This window comes from Ciconia boyciana, chromosome 6, assembly GCF_034638445.1.
Source record: "Ciconia boyciana chromosome 6, ASM3463844v1, whole genome shotgun sequence".
NCBI classification, from domain to species: domain Eukaryota; kingdom Metazoa; phylum Chordata; class Aves; order Ciconiiformes; family Ciconiidae; genus Ciconia; species Ciconia boyciana.
Window position 1 is genome coordinate 36,794,144 of NC_132939.1, and position 19,566 is coordinate 36,813,709.

At 36.4% G+C, this 19,566-nt stretch overlaps 1 protein-coding gene and 2 long non-coding RNA genes across 4 annotated transcripts in view; all 3 read right to left on the minus strand.

Annotated features, from left to right (window-relative positions):
* Positions 1 to 19,566, minus strand: part of SPRED1 (sprouty related EVH1 domain containing 1) — a 63,844-nt gene that overhangs the window by 38,863 nt on the left and 5,415 nt on the right. The window lies entirely within an intron of this gene.
* LOC140652599 (uncharacterized) lies at positions 3,650 to 6,511 on the minus strand. Its single transcript, XR_012042872.1, has 3 exons — positions 6,218 to 6,511; positions 6,005 to 6,085; positions 3,650 to 3,843 (listed from the first exon to the last, which is right to left on the minus strand). It is a non-coding gene; the product is annotated as an uncharacterized lncRNA (long non-coding RNA).
* LOC140652598 (uncharacterized) lies at positions 6,512 to 9,828 on the minus strand. Its single transcript, XR_012042871.1, has 3 exons — positions 9,758 to 9,828; positions 7,761 to 7,827; positions 6,512 to 6,570 (listed from the first exon to the last, which is right to left on the minus strand). It is a non-coding gene; the product is annotated as an uncharacterized lncRNA (long non-coding RNA).

The following is a 19,566-nucleotide window of genomic DNA, read 5'->3' on the forward strand; positions in this document are numbered from 1 at the left end:
GACAGAGTATTAGAGTAGTACCTGCAGTAGTATTAGAGTATCAAGAAAGCAAGTGCAACATGACACAATGGAAGCTCAAAACAGTTTTTAGACAGTAAAATCCAAGTAAGGAGTAAAAGAAAGGTCTTTCTGCTCCAGTCAATCTATGAGACAAAAATGTCATGTAGGAACAACTAGGCAGAAGTTTTTTGGTGCAGCTCTGACATCTATGTTGCACAGTTTTACTAGACAAAACAGATTGCTATCCACCCTAAAAATGTTTTAAGTGGCTATTTGCCACTTCTATTACACAAAATATGGTATAATAAAATAGTTTATAAAATATAGTATAAAGCACAAAATTGAAAAATCTTACTAAGTCAATGGAATATACATTACACCATTCCACAAATGTGTTCTTGTATTTAACAGCACTGAAAATGAATCCTGACTGCATAATTTCAGAAATACAAACAGAAAGTATCTCTGCTCAGAGAGACAGAAGACAACATTATATATTCAATAAATATAAGGAGAAATTAAACTGGTGGAATGATCAAATAGGTGTAGATGGCAAAGACCAAACTCAAGAAAGGAATCTAAATTTGGATGTTTCATTTGTACCCATGTGTTTTGTTATGGACTTTTGCTCTTATTCCAGCAACAGAAGGACCTTCTCTATTCATATCCCAAGCACAGGGTCTACTATTAAAACAGTAAGAATTACAAATAATTTTCCCTTATTATAAATAACAATGAATTTTGAGTACTTTTATCTCCAATAAGACTGTCGAAGTAATCCCAATAAACCAGGAGAAGCCATTAACTGCTTTACTAGCTAAAGAAGAGCAATCAGCATTTTTTTATGCATCCTGAAAAGTGAGGTCAAAAGACCAATAACGTATTACAAGTAACTTCTTTAGTGATGCTAACAAATATCTCCAATTTTTGAGCCAAAATTTTCACTATTTAGGAATTTAAGCCTCAAGTACTGGCTGTATCATAAAAGTTCATCTGACAGAATTCTGCAGACTTTGTTCACAACCCAACATTCGGACTGCATTCATCACGTATAAGCTTTATACACAGGATGTACAATAGTGGTTTTGAGGGCTCTACTCCTTGAATTTGGTTGTTCAAACATCAAAAAGTTATTGTGTTCGAAGAGAAGAATATTCACTCATCATGCAGTAATTCCTAGACAGAATTCATTTGCCTGTAATTTTTATCCATTCCTCCCAGTATTATTAAATACTTGTTAATTATTATTTTTAAAATCTTATTGACTAAAAGAAAAATCAAGAGAGAAGTGATTGTTGAGTCAAAGGATTCTAGAACCGTCACTCTGCAAATTTAACTACCTGATGACTAAAGTAGCTCACCCTTATTTTCTTTGCCCATATGTTGACTGGGAAGCGTTGTGTGTCCGGTACTCAACACAACCATCTATTTGAGGCATTTTCACAAAAGACTGAGTAAAAAAAAAGATATTAACTATTCCACATAAAAAGCTGATGTTTAAAGAAAAACAGCTGACACAGTTGTTTCTTTAGGAAGCACAAAAGAGAAAAAGATTGCCCAAGAGTTATTTAAGGGGAAGAAAGGGGAGCTAAAAATGCCAGAACTCAAGTAACAAAAATGAAGTAATAGATGTTTCAAAAGTCAGTGACATGAAAAGATCAGAGGGGGAAGAATACAGCTTGCATAAATTCTTCCCTACCAAGTAAATAACATTAAAAAAAAAAAGGAAAAAAAAAAGTGGGGGAGGGGGGAGAGGAATGGGAGAGAGAGAGAGAGGAAACAGCATCTCCTTTTCCCAAGCAAGAAGCAGACACATAAGGTAAAAACTGGGTACTCTTCTTCAATGCATGCAGCCCAAACATGAAGTATTTGGTTGTAACCATATGAGAGAAGCATAAACACAAAGCACAGAACAGTGATATGTTCAGCATGCAATTCTTATGCTATGGGTTTCTATAATACACTGATTTTTTTCTTCATTAAAAGGGAAACATGAAATTTTGTAGCTAAATCTAAACTAGTAAAAATTTGGTTAGATTGGTTCCAATAAAAAACCCCACAGTAAAATACTTAAATTTTTAATTTTTAACTGTATATGGATTAAGTAGTTTCCAGCAAATGCAAGGTATTGTATTACAATCTATATCATATTAATAGTTTTAAGTAACACAGGTGGAAAACTGCTAGGGATCATGAAGGAGAGGAAAGAAAAGTTCTAAGATGCATTTCCACAGTGAGTAAGCAGAGACATGAAAATGCACAGCAATCAGATTTCTTATCTTTCCTGTAACCAATTTCTGCAGCCTGATTTCAGGACGTCCTTTAACAGAGACTGGTTAGAGAATACAAAACTACTGACAATTTACACTATCTTCTACTAACAAGTCCAATGCAACTTCTATGCTTGCACTACCGTTATTGCTATAAGCACTTTAAAGTAATATGATTTGGCACTGCTGCCAGAAGCACTCTCCATCCTTCTCTTGCCCTGATCATTTATTCCTGCCATGCACTTTCTCCACCACTTCTGCAACTTTGCAGTGATCAACACTGGGAAGCTGATGTAAATCAAGAGTAATCCAGAAGAAAGGTTCACCTCAATCCAGAACAATTATCCAACCTTAATCAGTAAACGACTGATTTTGGTCACAAGGCTATCTTGTAACTGCTCAAAATGGTTCTGTAGATATGACACTTCAACGCAAGTTCCCGAGCAGTGTCTGAACATGTGTACGAGTGTTTGCTTCACCATCAGCAACTGTTGCCAAACTCTCATTCACATAAGTCTGTATGGATCAGGAAAAGAATGGGTCAGTCACATTACAGCCCAGTTGGAGCTTGACTGCTTCTCTACATTATATATGTATTTTAAGATTAAGCCACAACTAGCAATATGAGCACCTAGGATTTAAGTCACAAAGTCTGGCACATTTGATCTCTTTCTGCAGTATCAACCAAACTTAAGTCTTAAATTTTCCTTTTTTTTAGCTTCATGCGTGTGGAATGATGAGCACCAAACATGTAACAAAGTTATGAATAGTTTTCCTCCTCCCAAGAAATGTACATTTTCTTTCTCTAAATTCTTACTGCAAGAGGTTTTGGCCTCTCTATATTTAGTAAAGCCCAATTTACATGCTAACAAAACAAACTGGATTTCCTTTATGTAATGACTGAATACACAAAGCGAAAGCCCTCTTGATTCCAGAAGATGCAAGGGGATTAACTCTGGTAGCACAGAAAACAGATATTCTGAACAGTGCAAAAAGTTTATCCCACAATGTGGTGAAAACTGAGATGCAGAGAAACCGCAATTTTCAAGAAATGCAACTGAAAATACATCATAATATGAGAATCAATTATACACATATGTAACTTGCATGTAGCTTTTAATTTCGATATCATTAATCCACGTAAAACCTAGTATTTTCAAGATGGAGATAAAAGAAATGAGCACGATCTTGCTGCAGATTAAAACATTGATACAGCATATATGGCCAAACTTTTATACGCATAAAGCAATAATTTTACAATAAAGTAACACTAAAGATTGTAGTCCAACTGTATAAATTTAGAAGTCTGAATGCAAACTGTAATAAGATTCAGCAAGGGTTAAGAGTACTCAGTCTGGATCTTTTTATTGGAAAGAAGTTATAGCAACCTCTATTTGGAAGAAGTTTAATATATACCAAACAAATGTGATTTGTCTCAAGTGATTCATCTTCATTGCTGCACAGCTCATCTTGATTGCTTCAAGCTCATCTTCATTGATGCACAGTCACCAATATTCAAGGAAATATCACCCAAAAAAAGTTTTAAAATAGAAAAGTAGCCTTTAAGAACAACCTAGAAAAATTAATTTAACAGCTGAAGCTTTTCTGCTAGAAAACATTTATTAATTTTAAGGAATAACAAAAAAATCAATGAAGTGACTATACCATTAACTAACTACTTGTAATGGAGACTTTTTAAATTTTAATTGAGACTAGTCAATTTACTGGTACAACACAACTTCCAAACTGCAGTACTACTGGCATCATGAACCACTGTTGCTTGTTTCCACTTTTTTTTTTTTTAGTTTGTGCTGCTACATTATTATGCCAAGCACATAAGGGGAAAGGAAATACAAATTGCCCCTCTTCAAAAGAGGAAGGAAAAAAAACAAACACACATAAAAACCCTTCAAGTTTTGCAGCTATTCATCCTTTAATAAGGATCATTATTTATAGAAGGTTATTCAGTATTTGTTGAGAGTGCAAGGAAATACAAAATCCATGAATTTCAAGCTTTAAACACCAGGTTCCAGTACACTGGCACTCAGAAGAAAAACAGCTTCCAGATTACACTCATACAAGCATTTTGACACAGAGAGACAATGCATCTCCATGAGACAAACTAAAGGGCGATGCTCCATTTAACAGTTATATGATAGGAGTACAGCACTATGCATAGCACATAAATGCTACACAGATCTCTCATCTTGTGAGCTCCTTATTAATTGCAAGGTTTTATTCATAGGAGATGTCTAAACAGTCACACATGTAGAGTTCTACCAGTGATTCAGCTTCCGTAGGTCTGCAGCAAAAATTACTTGATTTTGTGGGATAATGGGAAGGTAACTAAACCTACTCTCCTAAATCCAGCCTGAATCTCTACCCATTTCTTCTCCTCCAGACTTGGGGCGCAATTCTGCTACTTCCTTTGTGTTAATTCAAACCAGTATGCAACTGTGAAGTGGGCTGGTTGTGCAACCGAAACAGAAAAACCATCATCACAAAAAGATCGTTCTGACAGATTGGTGCCCCAAATCACCTGCAGTCATGTGCCCCTTAGATCTAAGGCCAAGGCTGTGTAGGTGAATGCAAACTATCCCTTTCAGTGGCAGCCCAAACCCATCATTAGAAATGCAGATTTACACAAGTATTGAAAGACTTATCTAACCTATTCATTGGGGGGGGGGGGGGGAAGCATTTGTATATAAATTCACCTTTAATCCAGAGGAAAGCCATAACAGTTGCTCTCTAGTCCCTACACAAATTTTAATTCTAAATAGTTTGCTTTTTGTTTGTTTTGTTTACTGCTTTAACTCTGGTTTAAATCAGTCTGAAACTGATGACCAGTAATGTAGCTGTTTGTCCAACATAAAAATCCATTTGTTCCTCCTGTACAGTATGGGAACAAATAGACAAAATTACCCCTTTGCTTTAAGAGACCCAGAAACCAAGAAAAATTTTCTGTTGCATCTGACATATTTCAGTCACTGTAGATCTATTATACACACACTTCCACCATCAGGTGTGACTCTTAGGAAGGTCTCACTTCAGTCAGCATACCGCTACAGTAGTGTTTTCCAGATATAGCCAGTAGTGCTTACATTCACTTATACAAAAAGTTTGAAAAAAACAGAAATTAAAAACAAAAAAAATAATCAAGCCATGATTACTGCACACAACTAGAGGCTGAGAGCATTACAGCCTTGTTTCAGATATGAAATAAATACTTTTATCATTTTAATTTGAAATTAGCCCTGTAAGTCTATTTATGCATTTACTCTTGATCCTCATGTTCCAGCTTCCTGAGCAGCAGTTACATGGTTAAAACCCGATGCCTATTAGAATAAACTTCTGGTGGGAAGTGCTAAGAATTCACCCCGCTGCCTACCAATCTATCCAGAAATCTGTTCTCACTCCTACTTCCTCCTGTCTGTTCCTTTCTGAAACAGCAGTAGGGGGGTTGGGAGTTTGCCTTTCCTCTACTGGATCACAGTTGTGTACATGAACTATACCGGACCATATGGCAATCTCTTTCAATTCGTAAGAGGCAAAACAAGCTCCCTACCAACCCAATCCGAAGGGATCCAGGTAAGAGAGAAAGCCTACAGATACCAGTGCTCACATCTCCATATTCACAGAGACCAGTTACTAAATTCTGCCAATACATTAAAGTAACAAGTAGAAACTATAGAAAATGTTGCTTCAAGGATAAGAGCAGCCCTGCCCATACTCACACAAGCATTTACAGCATGCTCCAGCTTCTCTCTCCACCATACACAAAACCAGCCAGCTGCCTACATGCAACTTTGAGTAGTCTGGAGAAAAACCAAAGACTCAGATGCATTATTCAGCATGCAGGAAGGCTCTGACATAAAGAAAATTACTGTATTGAAGGAAAAACAGTGCCTGTTTAATGAGCAGCGCATGCAGAGGATGAGCCTACTCACAGGAGAGTGAAACTGAAGAGGAGAAAGGTTGAAAGCTGAAAAGAAACCTCCGTAGCTGCCTGGAAGCTGCCAGGCAGAGGCAGGCCAACCAGAAACGTAGTGGAGATGGATTTTCCTTTCGTGAAGGGAAAACATTAAAGTTTTATTGAACACCAAAGTGCAAAAATCCAATAGGAAAACAACCCCCAGACACAGCACCTCAGGAGAAATTCCACTACTTGCTCTCAGTGAAGAGTGGGTAAGTTTCTCACAAGGGCCCAACCTTTGGATACATGAAGTTGTGTTTAGCTCTTCGGTAAAACAAGGATTGTCTGATCAAATACACTGGAATAAGATCTTGCTCATTTCCTTTTCTGGAAAGTTAAAACAGATTTTTACAGAGACTTTATTTTCAATCTTACAAAATAATAATTGTGTTTTACAACAGCTTTTAGCCCAGCAACCAAGTTCTTGTGTAAAATAGTCCAAAATTTTGTCTACATTTCCATACTAAGTTTTAGGGAACAGGACTTACATAAGCATGCAAGGAACTGACCTGACAGAAAATAGCCCCCTCAGCTAGAGCTGCATAATTTTTTAGTTTAATTCAACTAGTAGAGTCATTAAGTATGTAACAATTATATTTGTATAACAACACAGTAATCTAATTTTCTTATTTTAACTTTACTATTCACTACTATGTTCAGAAGTTCTTTACTACCACATGGATAGCTTCTTGAGAATAATAAGAAGCAACTATATCAGAGGGAGAAGGGAGCAAACCAAAAGCAGCATAAGGCGTTGTCCATTACCTGCCCTAAAGAAACACAAAAAACACCAGAGACACACGACTGCCAACCAGCTGGAGATATATCCAGGATCTGCCTATATTAAAACATAACTACAATAAAAGTCAAAACTAGACTACTGTTTGCCATTGCATCATTTCTTCTTCAACTTTAATATTGTACACAATGTGGAGACAGACATGGGCCGTACAGGATAAGATTGAATAATATTCTGCCTTTAATTTATAGGTGTTAATACACATGTAATCTGCAATCACAGATCCATGACATTTGATATACTAATACCAGAAATGTTACTGTAAGGAACCCTTCACTCCTCATGTTAAGGTTAAATATTCATCACTCTCAGTTTAAGAGATTTGAACATTTCTCTCTGACCACACTTCATTAAAAAAAAAAGGACATAAGCAATTAAAAAAATAAGGAGTGAGGTGGCCAAGAAATTTTAACAAAATCTCTAAGCACTAAACGAAGAGAAAGTCTGACCACATCTGTATTTGTCTTAGAGAGAAAAAATCATCCTTTACTGAAACACTGCTCTGGACATGACTAAACACTGCCACTTCCAGAATAACAAAGAAAAACAATTTTCTTTTCATTGATATGCTATGAAAAGAAGGCACCTTTGTATTTTCTTGGTTCTGCTTTATGTCATAACTGCATGTAATTAAGATTAAACATCAAAAAACTTTAAGGGTTCCAATGTTACCATGAAGAAGTTGAAGGGTTATAACTCTCCCTCACTCAAACCTTACAATGAACACTGCAAGAGGATGTCAAAGATGCCACTAGTCTATCACATTTTCAACCTTCAGAAGACAGCTGTAAAAAACACAAACAAACAAAAAAATCACAAAAAACCAAACAAACCCACCTTTGAAAGAAACTTCAAAATCCATGTTTAACAGTAATGAGTTAAAATACTAAATAGTCTAAAAGTTGAAATACTAAATCTTAGAAGTCCTACAGGGTGATACAGATTTCAGAAAGCTCACAGAACCTCTTTAGGAACAAGGTTCTCTAATTCATGCCACAATAATTTAAGGTTCAGTTAGTGTCAAGCCGTATTATTTCTTAAGGGCTTTTCTCAGACAGATTATATGTCAAATAGATTTAACCCCAGAGATGTAACATGATCTTATAATAGTTATGACTAAATTACAAGTTTTAAAGTAGACAGCCATCAAAGTAAGGAGAACAGGCAATCGTGGATTCAGGAAATGTACATTCCCCCATAGTCAGCTAATGGCAACTTTAATAGGATGTGATGGATTTTTCTCCACCAGGAGAAAATACTGCCTGCATTTCTGCTTCAACAACCCACGCCAGCTGACTAATGGAGTTATATTTTTGTCTCGTATGAGGACGGTTACTTGCCCATCCTCTAGCAGTTGCAAAATGAAACATTAACAGCAGCTGTGGGGTGAACAGAAAAGCTGCTCTATTTGGTAGCCAAGATCCAAAGTACAGGCCTTTCCCCTCGAACAGTGGAGCTCATTTTCTGTCACAGGGTGACGGAAAGACACAGCACAGAACAAGGCCACTTTTAGGGCTTAAAGTAGCTAACTGAAGATACTTTTAAGGAGTAATAAATCTTCACGGGGAGGAAACTTATAGGATTCAACAGAAATTAACAATAGGGTTCTTGGACAGATAAGAGCCCTTGGGAGCTTAGAAGAAGTTGTTGGAAAGAAATACTGGTGGATCAAAACAGGTTTCTTAAAACAACTCTTATCAAATACTATTAAAAATAAAAACGCTTTACCTTGGCATAATAACAATCCTAATCATAACAGACCAATCCCAAAGAAACACTTCTGCCACGCTACTGAGTAATCAGCATACGCCTGCAACTAGAAACATCTTTTTATGCAAGCACTTGGGCTTCAGTCCTGCAAAAATTTAAATATATCACTCTGAGTAGACCTACAGAACTCTGTGGAAGTCTGTAAAGTTTATCACACACATAAAAGCTAACACATATTTCTAAGTCTTGCAGGATAATTGCTTTTGGCAGAATATAAATAACATTGCTCTAATGTGTTTCAGCATCATGGTCTCCTGCCTTAAGAACCAGGCATTCTGGTGAAGCCTGTCATTCTTCATATAAAGAGTGGCAGCTGCATAGCCCACAGAGACATTTAAACTTCTCTTTACATTTCTTTAAAGTTTCAGAATAGTGTTTGGGCATTCTTTAAAAGTAGCAAGAAAGCTAACAAGTGAAGCCGATAAAAATTGCCTAGAAATGCTTTCTTACTAGTGCCATGGATACCACTGGGAGGACTGGAAGCAATCCTTAGACAAACTATCTATAGCTTCCAACACTTCCAAACAGTACATCAATTAGACTGTGGAGTTTACTAGGTATTTTTCCAGAATGCAACACACTGAGTGACAGGGCAATAACTCAATATGAGAAGCAGTCTTAATAAAGGACTCTAATGTTCACTGTACTATAGTTCAATGAAAAAGCTTAAAAATCTGCTTCAAGAAGAGCTTTCAAATAGCAAGACAGGCATCTGAAATAATTTTAGAAACTTAATGCCAGTAGTTTGCCTAATTGACTTTTAAATGCATACCTAAAACTAGGCCTTAGATTTCTCTCCTTGTCAGTCGTCTTTATCTTTTCAGCATTGTCTTACTGTCTCTATTGCCTTTAATTTTAGCTTCTAGCAAGGATAAACTTGAGCAAAGAAAGGGAACTTTGGTAACTGTCAATGCCATTGAGAATTAAAAGAATGGTATATATCACCTCCCGCAGTGACTACTGCTTTTGCGAGCCTCAGCTGGAACAGCAGTCTGTCTTGGCAGAAGGCCCAGCTCTAATAAGGGGAAAGGAATTAATATATTTTGTAGACATAGGTAGCTCTTACAGCAGGTTTACTTTTGCCCTTCCATCCTCCCCCCCCCCCCTTATTTTCATTCGATACCTTCATCTCTCTAATCCCACTTTGAAAAAACAAGACAGTTTCACTGATGATACATCATCAAGATTTTACAGCTGAGAAAGCATTGCATACAACAAGAACAGCCCTGGTGTAATTTACTTCTAAGAAATCCAACAACACTAACAGGGGAAAAAAGTAATTTAAAATACTCAGCAGCTCTCTCAGACCCGTATGATTTCACATTCACAGTTTGTATTGCCTTGGCCCAAATAACCAGTTAGAAATTCCTTGCATTCAATTGATTTCTACTAAGCACATTTTGTTTTGTGTACAAAAATGACAGACAGACCTACAGGTAAATGGAACAGACAGATAAATTTTGAAGTATTTACCTAACTTTTAATCAAGAAATCCCTTGTTCGCACCTCAGATGTATCTAGTTTAAAGTAGCATCTTTTAAAAAAAAAAAACAGTTTCCAAGTATTAATGAGCCAGCCCTGACTGACTGGATGCTGAAGGAAGACAACACAGGCAATCCCCTCCCCACTTCATGAGGTCCTTGTTCAAGGCCAAAGCCCAAGAGCACCAGCACCTCCCAATCCCCATTCTCCTTCTGCTAAAACACTACTTTAGCATCACAGAATCACAGAATCGTATAGGTTGGAAAAGACCTTTAAGATCATTGAGTCCAACCGTAAACCTAACACTACCAAGACCACCACTACACCATGTCCCTAAGCACCTCATCCAAACATCTTTTAAATACCTCCAGGGATGGCGACAAGCAGTTGACACTGACACGACCATAAATTCAACGCATTTCCTAACAAAACCAAATTGCTAAGTTTTTTCCCTAGAACATCATGTTTACCATGTTATCTCATCACCTTATTCACATGGTTCTTGTGAGACAAACCATTTCAAGAAAAGAAATATCCACGCATTACACAATGCTCTGAAATACTCTGTTTAGATACTAAGACTAATTTCAAGTTCTAACATGCAAACATGAACAGCCAACTATACCAAAAGATTAAAACAATAATCTGGCATAGCAATTTCAGTTTGCTTCAACTTCTGAATGCCTGAAAACACAACACTTGTATTAAGAACCATTAAACCATCCAAAACTAAATTGCTGCTAAAGTAAAATGAAGTCCTACCAAACAACCACATGGTAAAGTTTTCCACCAAAGAATCAAGAAACAAATAATATATTTCAGCTCAAACTTCCTGATGGGAGAACAGATGTATATGGAATTTAACCAAGTATAGCAAGTGGAAAAGTCAGAGAAAGGATGTCAGCAAGAATTTTTGCCAGATCCTTTATGGCAATTCTTATGTTTTTACGTAAAGTATTAATATCTTAAGGTAATAGCAGCATTAACATCTTAAGATAATAAAATATAGTACTAAATCATTGTTAATTTGTGATGTTCTTGGAACATTTTGTGCAGATATTAATTGCATCTCTGAAGACCTTCAATATCTGTTACCAAGTTTCTTGAACATTTTGCAAAGGGAGATTTCCAGTCTCCCAGAAATGAGAAACTGTAGCTGACCTCTTTGTAGTTTTCAAGTAGTTCTGAACCATCATCTGCCTTGTCACAAAAACTTCTCCAAACCATTTCAAACCACAGATCTACTTTACCATTAAAAAGCAAACAAGTGAGCAGTTAAGTTCAGTGAATTTTCAATAAATCTACTCCCACTCTCCCTCATTAACTGATCTCAACTGTAAATTTGCTTTAGATGTTTCAAGAGGTGGCTATTAACTACATAGAGACAAAGTTATTTTGTGTGTCAAAATTACAGCACCAGTGCTATTTATTTAGTGAAACTGGATTTGTCAGTGTTGGTAAAACGCAGGGCATTAATGGAATTCTTTTTATTTCTATTTTAAATGGCTTGTGTACTTATGCAACTTTAGCTTATTCTGAAATACTTCACAGGTTGACAGAAAGGATCTGGAAAAAAAAAAAAACCCAAACCCAAACCCATTGTGAAGAGTTAAGTATTTCAAATTATGTAAATAGTCTATAAAAAAACATTAAAACAAACCCACTCATAGCACATATCAGTTATACCACTACAAAACTTCATACCATTTGGGGGAGCGGGTATTTAACAAGAAGTTCAGATTTACATCTCTTAAAAACACCCACAGAATTATGGAGATTTGCTTGTGAGTACCCTTTGCTGCAAAGTTTTACAAAGGAGCATCAACTTCCAGACCTTCAGAGCTACAGACAGATAAATCCATGCAACCCCAAATAGTATAATTAATACTGAATTCAACTTAATTCTTCTGGATCTTGGAACTTCACTTGGTAGCAGCCTCAACCACCAGACTGGGCAACTGCTGCTGCAAGGCTACATATTGAAATGAATAAACCACACACAAAACATTTTCCTTTGTGAAGGAAATTGTATATAATGGAGCTCAAGAGACTGAATGAAGATGAATGAACAGAAGTTTTACCATTAGGAAAAAACAAACCCTAAAAAAAAAAATTACAGACAAGTAATACATAATCCTCCCTACTTCTGCTATCAGATATTACAGCAATTTCTGATCATGCTCTCTATGGAAGTTAAAGGCATACAAAATACTACATGAGGCATACAAATACTACCTGGCTATTTAAACCTTGAGAAATATCGATCTGAGCTTCTTGTGATCTACTGGAATAATGCACAAAGAAAAGGTTAGACCAAGAGAACTTCCCACTTTTTGACCAGCATTGCTATTGCCAAAGGACATATCCCAAAGTCAAACAGAAACAATTCCTGACAGAATTATTTGCTGAACTATAATAAGAACTCATTGCAGAGGAAAGCAAAAATAGTCCTTTGGAGAACACCAGTTTCCAGTGTAAATAAAGACAACAGAAGTTGCATCCTACTGAAAACACGATACAACCAAACTGATTTTCTTAGTTAATAATAAAAGCTTGAACAGCATCTTTCAATTTGACTGTTAAGACTGCATTTCTCAGGAATCAAATATACCATTTTATTATATAGACAAAATAAGGGAATATTTGTCTCAGCCATAGAATACCAAAAATGCAAAAAAATCCCCTCCCACCAAATACACCCTAGATCATAGATATTAATGCTGTAACTGGGAAATTACAGTTATGCTTTCTCCACCGTAAAACACCTAAGTTAGACAAGAAACAAAAAATGTAAAAAGCAGATCCTTTCTACTATAGGATACTATGATGTCTGCACTATCTGATTGTAATTGCCTTGGAAACTGTGAAGCAACCTTAGAAAAGCTGGCCAAAATTACTCTTGCCCTTCCTTGTTTCTTCCTCTGACATGTGACAAGTGTCCTCTGACACTTGTTTCTTCCTCTGACATGTGAAAGTTAATTAGGATAGCTCTTGCAACTTCTCTACTGAAATGATCTTTTTCTGAAGCACATGGCAAAGATTTGGATCATCATGCCTTATTTGGGATGATATATTGATCAAAGCTCATTATTTGCACCCTCCAGATGGAAGGAGCATGAGGACCTTAAAGCTTACTTAAAGCTTTTACTTCATCCATTGAGCTTCAGTTGTGGGGATCAGATTTGCCAAAAGATAGAAAAGCCAATCCTATACCTCCCAGTAGCTGCTCAGGCCTAAAAAACCAGCTGACATAACAGATTTGGTTAACTTATTTCCAGTTATTCCACAAGCCTAATCCATACGGTTTGATTTTGTTCATAAAATTCATAAAAATTTGTTATAATTGTAGCTCTACTTCAGGAAGATTTGTTCACAAACATAAAAAGAGTTGCATTTTCTGTAGTGGAGAAGTCACTCAACATTGATTTTCACCATTTCTGTAATGTCTCTCCTTTCATTGCTGAAAGGAGGATGAACTTGTAGCCTGTGGGAAGCATTCTGTCGTTCTACAGCAAAGGAAACACATGCTTTTATTTGGGTTATGTTTTTGTTGTCCCAGAGTGGCAAAAACCACACTTCTTGCTAGCATTGCCCAAGGGTAAAACCCTGATATTAAGACCTGTAAGGGTGCTCAGTGGACCGGTCAAAATGTCTCAAAGAGACACTACCCAGTGTCTTATTTTCCAGAGAAGCTTTTCAGGATAAGCTGTATGAGAACACTAATACAGAGAAATGCTCAGAAAAATGCTTCCTAAAATGCTAAAAACAAAACAAAAGCTACAAGGATGGCTGTCTCTAAAAGCCAACACACTTCAAAACACATAAAGATATGCCACTTTCAGCAGTAAAAACAAACAAACAAATATATATGCACAAATAACAAAATAACTAATGCAAGAAAACTACAGTTTTAAAAAGGTACAGGAGAGAAGGAAAGAGAGGAGAACCTGAAAAGCTCCTCTAATTAGACAACTAATCTTATCAGTTTTACCGTAGTTCACCACAACTTACTCCAGAAGAAGGAAAATAAAAGGCCCCCCACAGGAAATTACACTAAACTATAGCATTCTAAATTCATGTCTTGTTCTGGAATAGCTTCCTTGAATAAACCTGTTCTTCATCCAGAATTCAACTAATAGATGAAGAAGAGTTCATGTTTTCTACTTTGCTTCAGGGGAATGAATGTGGACATATTCTCCCTTTGCAGGATTTGCAGGCAGCCATAACAGAGAAATGAAAGGTAGTGAACTCCTGCACTGTCAACCTAGGGAGTTCAAAGAAAAACAAACCTGGTTTTGTTTCAGTGACAAACATACAACATGCTTGCACAAGTATCTCCTTTACGCTGTGCAGAGCGCCCTAAGTATATGACGTAAGATACTTAAAAGCAAGTGATAAGGCAAGACCACTTCAGCTTCTTCTGAAACCCTTTCCAAAAAGTCCTCTTCACCCCCCAAACAACCTGAAAACAGAGAAGTGTCTAATCCCATAACAAGATTCCCTCAGCCTGCCTGTAGCCAAGAGGCTGGGGTGGACGTATGGTCACAGACTCAATATTCAGTGCCCCAGGCAAATGCTTAACCGATTTCTGCAAATCCTCCATTACTTAACCCGCAGTTGTTAACATGCACGATTCTTTTCCATCACCATAGTAACAAAGCACGTACATTTTAAGGTGCATATGGGGGCTCTTCTAGAGGATGTGTCAAGTTGAATACAGCTAAGACAATATAAGCTATTTTAAGCTAGACCCGTTCAGTAGAAATACAGAAAGGATGAAAGTACCATGCTAGAGATCATCACAGGACTGTTTAAGCAGTGGTTACACATCCATTAAAAAGTTTTCTGGAGGCTGAAAGAAGCAGAAGATGGAGCAAGATTCAGTCAGGACATTTATGGGGCCTAATGCATAAAAACAGCTGTGTAGTAACAGCCTGATTTTAGACACACTAGCTTCTTCAGGAACCACAGAGCAGAACATAGTAAAAAATTTTAAGAACAATACACTTTACCCACCAATTGCCAAAAAAAAAAAAAAAAAAAGAAAAAAGGTAGAAAAAAGATCTGATTAGAAAAACATATTAACTGATTAAGAAATTACAAGCAACTGGCATCTTTGTTTCAATGACAGCCGCAAGTACTTTGCACTCACATGCCTGAAGTATGACACTATTCCTGTAGGATACGAATGACACCACAAAAACCTAGGCTTAATGGTAATCCATATGTCAGGAGCCTCCACAGCAAATATGCCCGTACATGTCAACAGCCTAACTGGCACCCTGTGACTAGCATGCTAGACGCACATATTCCACAGTGGCATGACTTCTCGTAACAGATGTCATCAGCGCCTTAAACAAACCAAACCAAAAGCAAGTTCAACATAACAAATGTATTATTCCCTCAAATAACTTCTCATACTACACTAGAGCAAGCTTCCAAATTGGGCAGAAAAAAAACCCAACACCAAAAACCCAACTTTCAGATAAGAATTAAGAAAATCATGCTAGCAGAAAGAATATAAGAAACAGCACGCTACAAGTCTGGATAGAATTACAGCAATATTACCAACAACTAAAATACTTCCATAGTTGAAAGCTGAAGATTAAAGACTAAAACCAGACTAAACTGCAGAAACAAACAAACAAAAAAACCCCTAACAAACTTGACAGAACATTGCTTTACTTTTCAATATTAGTATTTATAGTATTTTAACGCTTATTAAGATGCAGTCTTCAACTACACAGCACCACCTGTGCGTGATCAGAAGGTGCAGTCCTCCTCTCCAGCACAGGATGAGCAGCAAATGAGGCAAGGGGCTCAAAAAAAGAAAATGGGCATTTCCTAGTATTGAAGGTTTGAGAGCAGAACCCAGGCAATCTGATTGTATTCCTGGCTCTGTCTCATTATCAAAATCATCAAAATTCATACCCCCTGGCCACATGGATTATATTTGCACAAACAATCTCAGTTCTCAAGCCTGAAAATTCTCAAGCATTTCATTTTACAACTTTGCATTCCCTCGGCACGCTTATTATGTACCATTGGTACCAGCAATCATAATTGCTTCTAGTTTTCTTTCCTCAAAATCTTGCAAAATTAGAGACAGCAACCCCAAAATTTGTTTGCATAACATCAGTAGCACAGATCAGTAGCATTTGAACTACAAGTGGAACTTGCAGTGAGATAGATAATTGCCCCCTGAAGAGGGCACAGACATACCTATCCTAAGACTACCCTACTAGGAAACTTGAATCTACTCTTGGTCCTAAAGGGAGCAAAGAGCAGTGATTAGCAACAGTAACTAGTGCTAAAAACATACAGGTTTGGTACATAAGGTCAGCCACTTGCGTAGATTAAAAAACGCTCAGGATTTCCCATTTCAAATGTATAGACCTCAATTATAAATCCTGAATTAGCTTCTTTACACCTTTCAAAAACATGTTCCTGTTCAAGGCTCAACATGTATCAGCCTCAATCACAGGCTTCATATTAAGGCATGCTGTACTGGGATCCAGAGTAAGCACGCCATGCACAGAAAGAAATACCTACGGCACAGAGTACTTCATCATGTCTGAGAGGCTGAAAAGTTTCTAGGAAGCTACATAAGAATTCTGTACTCCCACCTTTCACTGCCCTTGCTTAATCCTTTCAAAAGGTTAAAGAGAGAGAAATCACTTCTGCCCTCAAGGTCTATACCACTTCACCAAAACAGTTCTGCACAATTTCTGAAAGAAAAAAAACCCAGGCAGGAATCCTCACTGAGAGTTATATTTTACCAATTCTGGGTTTATTTAGGGAAGGCAGTCAGTCTCAGTAACAATTTTTACTAAACCTGACACTAGTTTTCAGTAATTACTTGTTTTATTAATGAAATTCTTGATACTTCTTGTTGCTATGCTTGTTTATTCACAGCATTTGACTTCACTAAAACTGAAATAAATCAGTTTCATTTTTGCTTTGACAAACTTCAGTTAGTGTCGCAACTCATCAGTACAAGTCAAAGAAAGGGTAATTGTCAACAGTTGTCAGATCATCTTGGGGAAGACCTATTTATTTGGTACTGTTTTTCTGGAGTTTCTTTAAAAAAAAAAAAAAGAAAAGAGGACAACTTTTCCTAGACTTTAATGACACCTGCTTTTGCAAACCATTCAAGCCAAACATCGGCTCACCCAATTTCTTTAGGGGTTCTGAACAGGTGAGTGTTTGACTCGCTGTAGCAGAAGTATGGATTACAAGACTTCCTCACTTAACTAAACTATCACAAACAGCAGTCATCAAAATTTTCAAACACAAGAATGAATACATCGCGGGGAGGGAGGGGAGGGAAAAAAAAATATCTTTACCACTTCATTTTTAAGATGGTTTAGATATTTCAACACTACATATTTGGGGAATTCTTCTGCAGTGCACACATTAAAAATATTTTATTCTGAATGGAAGTTTGGTATCAGGCAGCAATGCAGAATGGAGCACAGTAACTGCTGAAGTTTGTATGGCCTATTTTCCCTGTTTGAATTGAAGTATTTACTGTCATATGACTGTGAGTTCTTAGAGATAAAATGCTTGTGATCTCCTTGCATATACAGATGCATTTATCATCATTATATTGGGACTTTTAAAATTATTATTATTATTATTTATTTTCCCCACATTATTTGGAGCAATGGGAATTAGGGCCTGCAACTGTGTGTAGCAAGTCAGTTAGTATTTAATCAGAGCCACATTTATAAACAATTTTAGTACTCAAAGCACTTAAATGCACATTTTTTGTCCCTTAGCATATCTAAAGATTTGTTGGTCTTTTTTTAAAAAAATTCTTTTATTGTCATACATAGGAGAAAAACAGTAAATATAAAGCACTGAATATAAATAAATGAATATATATTCTTTTAACAAACTGATATCACAGATATCAGCATGAACATTTTGTAAAAGATATGCTTGAAAAGATGTGAAAACACACGCACTTAAAATGCCTGCTTACTTCCTACAAGTAAGTGCTGTTCAATACCACCATAGTCTTAAAGACTGATTCCTATTACAGATATTTTTCAAGTAGGAGAGATACCATGTTTACCCTGGTACCATATACCATAAAATGTTACCATATGCAACATGATACCACCTCCTGTATGAGGAAAAACCACAAGGAGTAGTGCCAGCCAACAGATTTTACTAGATCATAGTCTAAGCACTAGCAAAAAAAAAAAAATAAAAAAATCCTCTCTTCCAGAGTACAGGAAAAGTAAGCACAACAAAAGCATGTATTGCTATTGTATTAAGTCTAGAAACATATGTTAATACAGCATATCAAAAGAGCATCCAGTCCTCTTCCTTCCCTCAAAATCGCTGAAGATTATTTCTATCGCTGAAGATTATTTCTGCTGAATACCATGACTGGTTAGAAGACACACCTAACAAAGTATTAGAAAGTATAAAAAATGTTGCAAATATGTTTACATCTTTATTGAATTTTAATTTGGAATATTTGTACCACATTAGTTGCCAATAATTAAATAAATACTTCACAGCTAGAAGTGCTTTCAGAAAGAGGAATTAGTATTTTCAAGGGAGAGAAAGGAGGAACAAATTTTGTATTTTCAGGGACCATTTCATTTCTGTTTACAACCAATTCCAGCCATTCAGTAACTGTGGAAAATGTGCTAGTTAAAATTTGCTTGCTCAAATGTTGTTGCACATTATAACAGGGAGGAAAAAGACAAAGACAGTTCCTTTTTAATATAACCATAAAGAAACTGGGATCCTCAATGACATGGCAACTCCCAGCCATCTTTCAAATCCCTTTAAGGAAAATGCAACATGTTCCAATCGAGAAAGAAGAATAAGAGTGAGCAAGCAGACATTTAAACATTAGAACACCACCATTTAAGACAACATACATTGTATGGTGTATCATAGTTACTTTTTTTGAATCAGGAGAGTAAAAACCAAAAAAGACAAAAGTATTTTCTTTCTCTCCTTTTTAAACTTGTGTCAATATTCTAAAAAGTATTTTTTTTTCTGGTGTTTGTCATATCCCATCAAGTTGTCATCAATACATACAATTTCTCCAGATATACATAAGAATGGGTACATAACAAACAAAAATGCTAGTGTTCAGCCTAAAAACCACCAGGAATGCCCTCAGCTTTAATCCTGTGACTTCCGATCCTGTCAAGATATATTCCTTTCAAGAAACATCTCTACTTTTGAAACATATGCTGACGTCCTTACTGCCACTTTAACACTTCAAGAACATTAAATTTTAA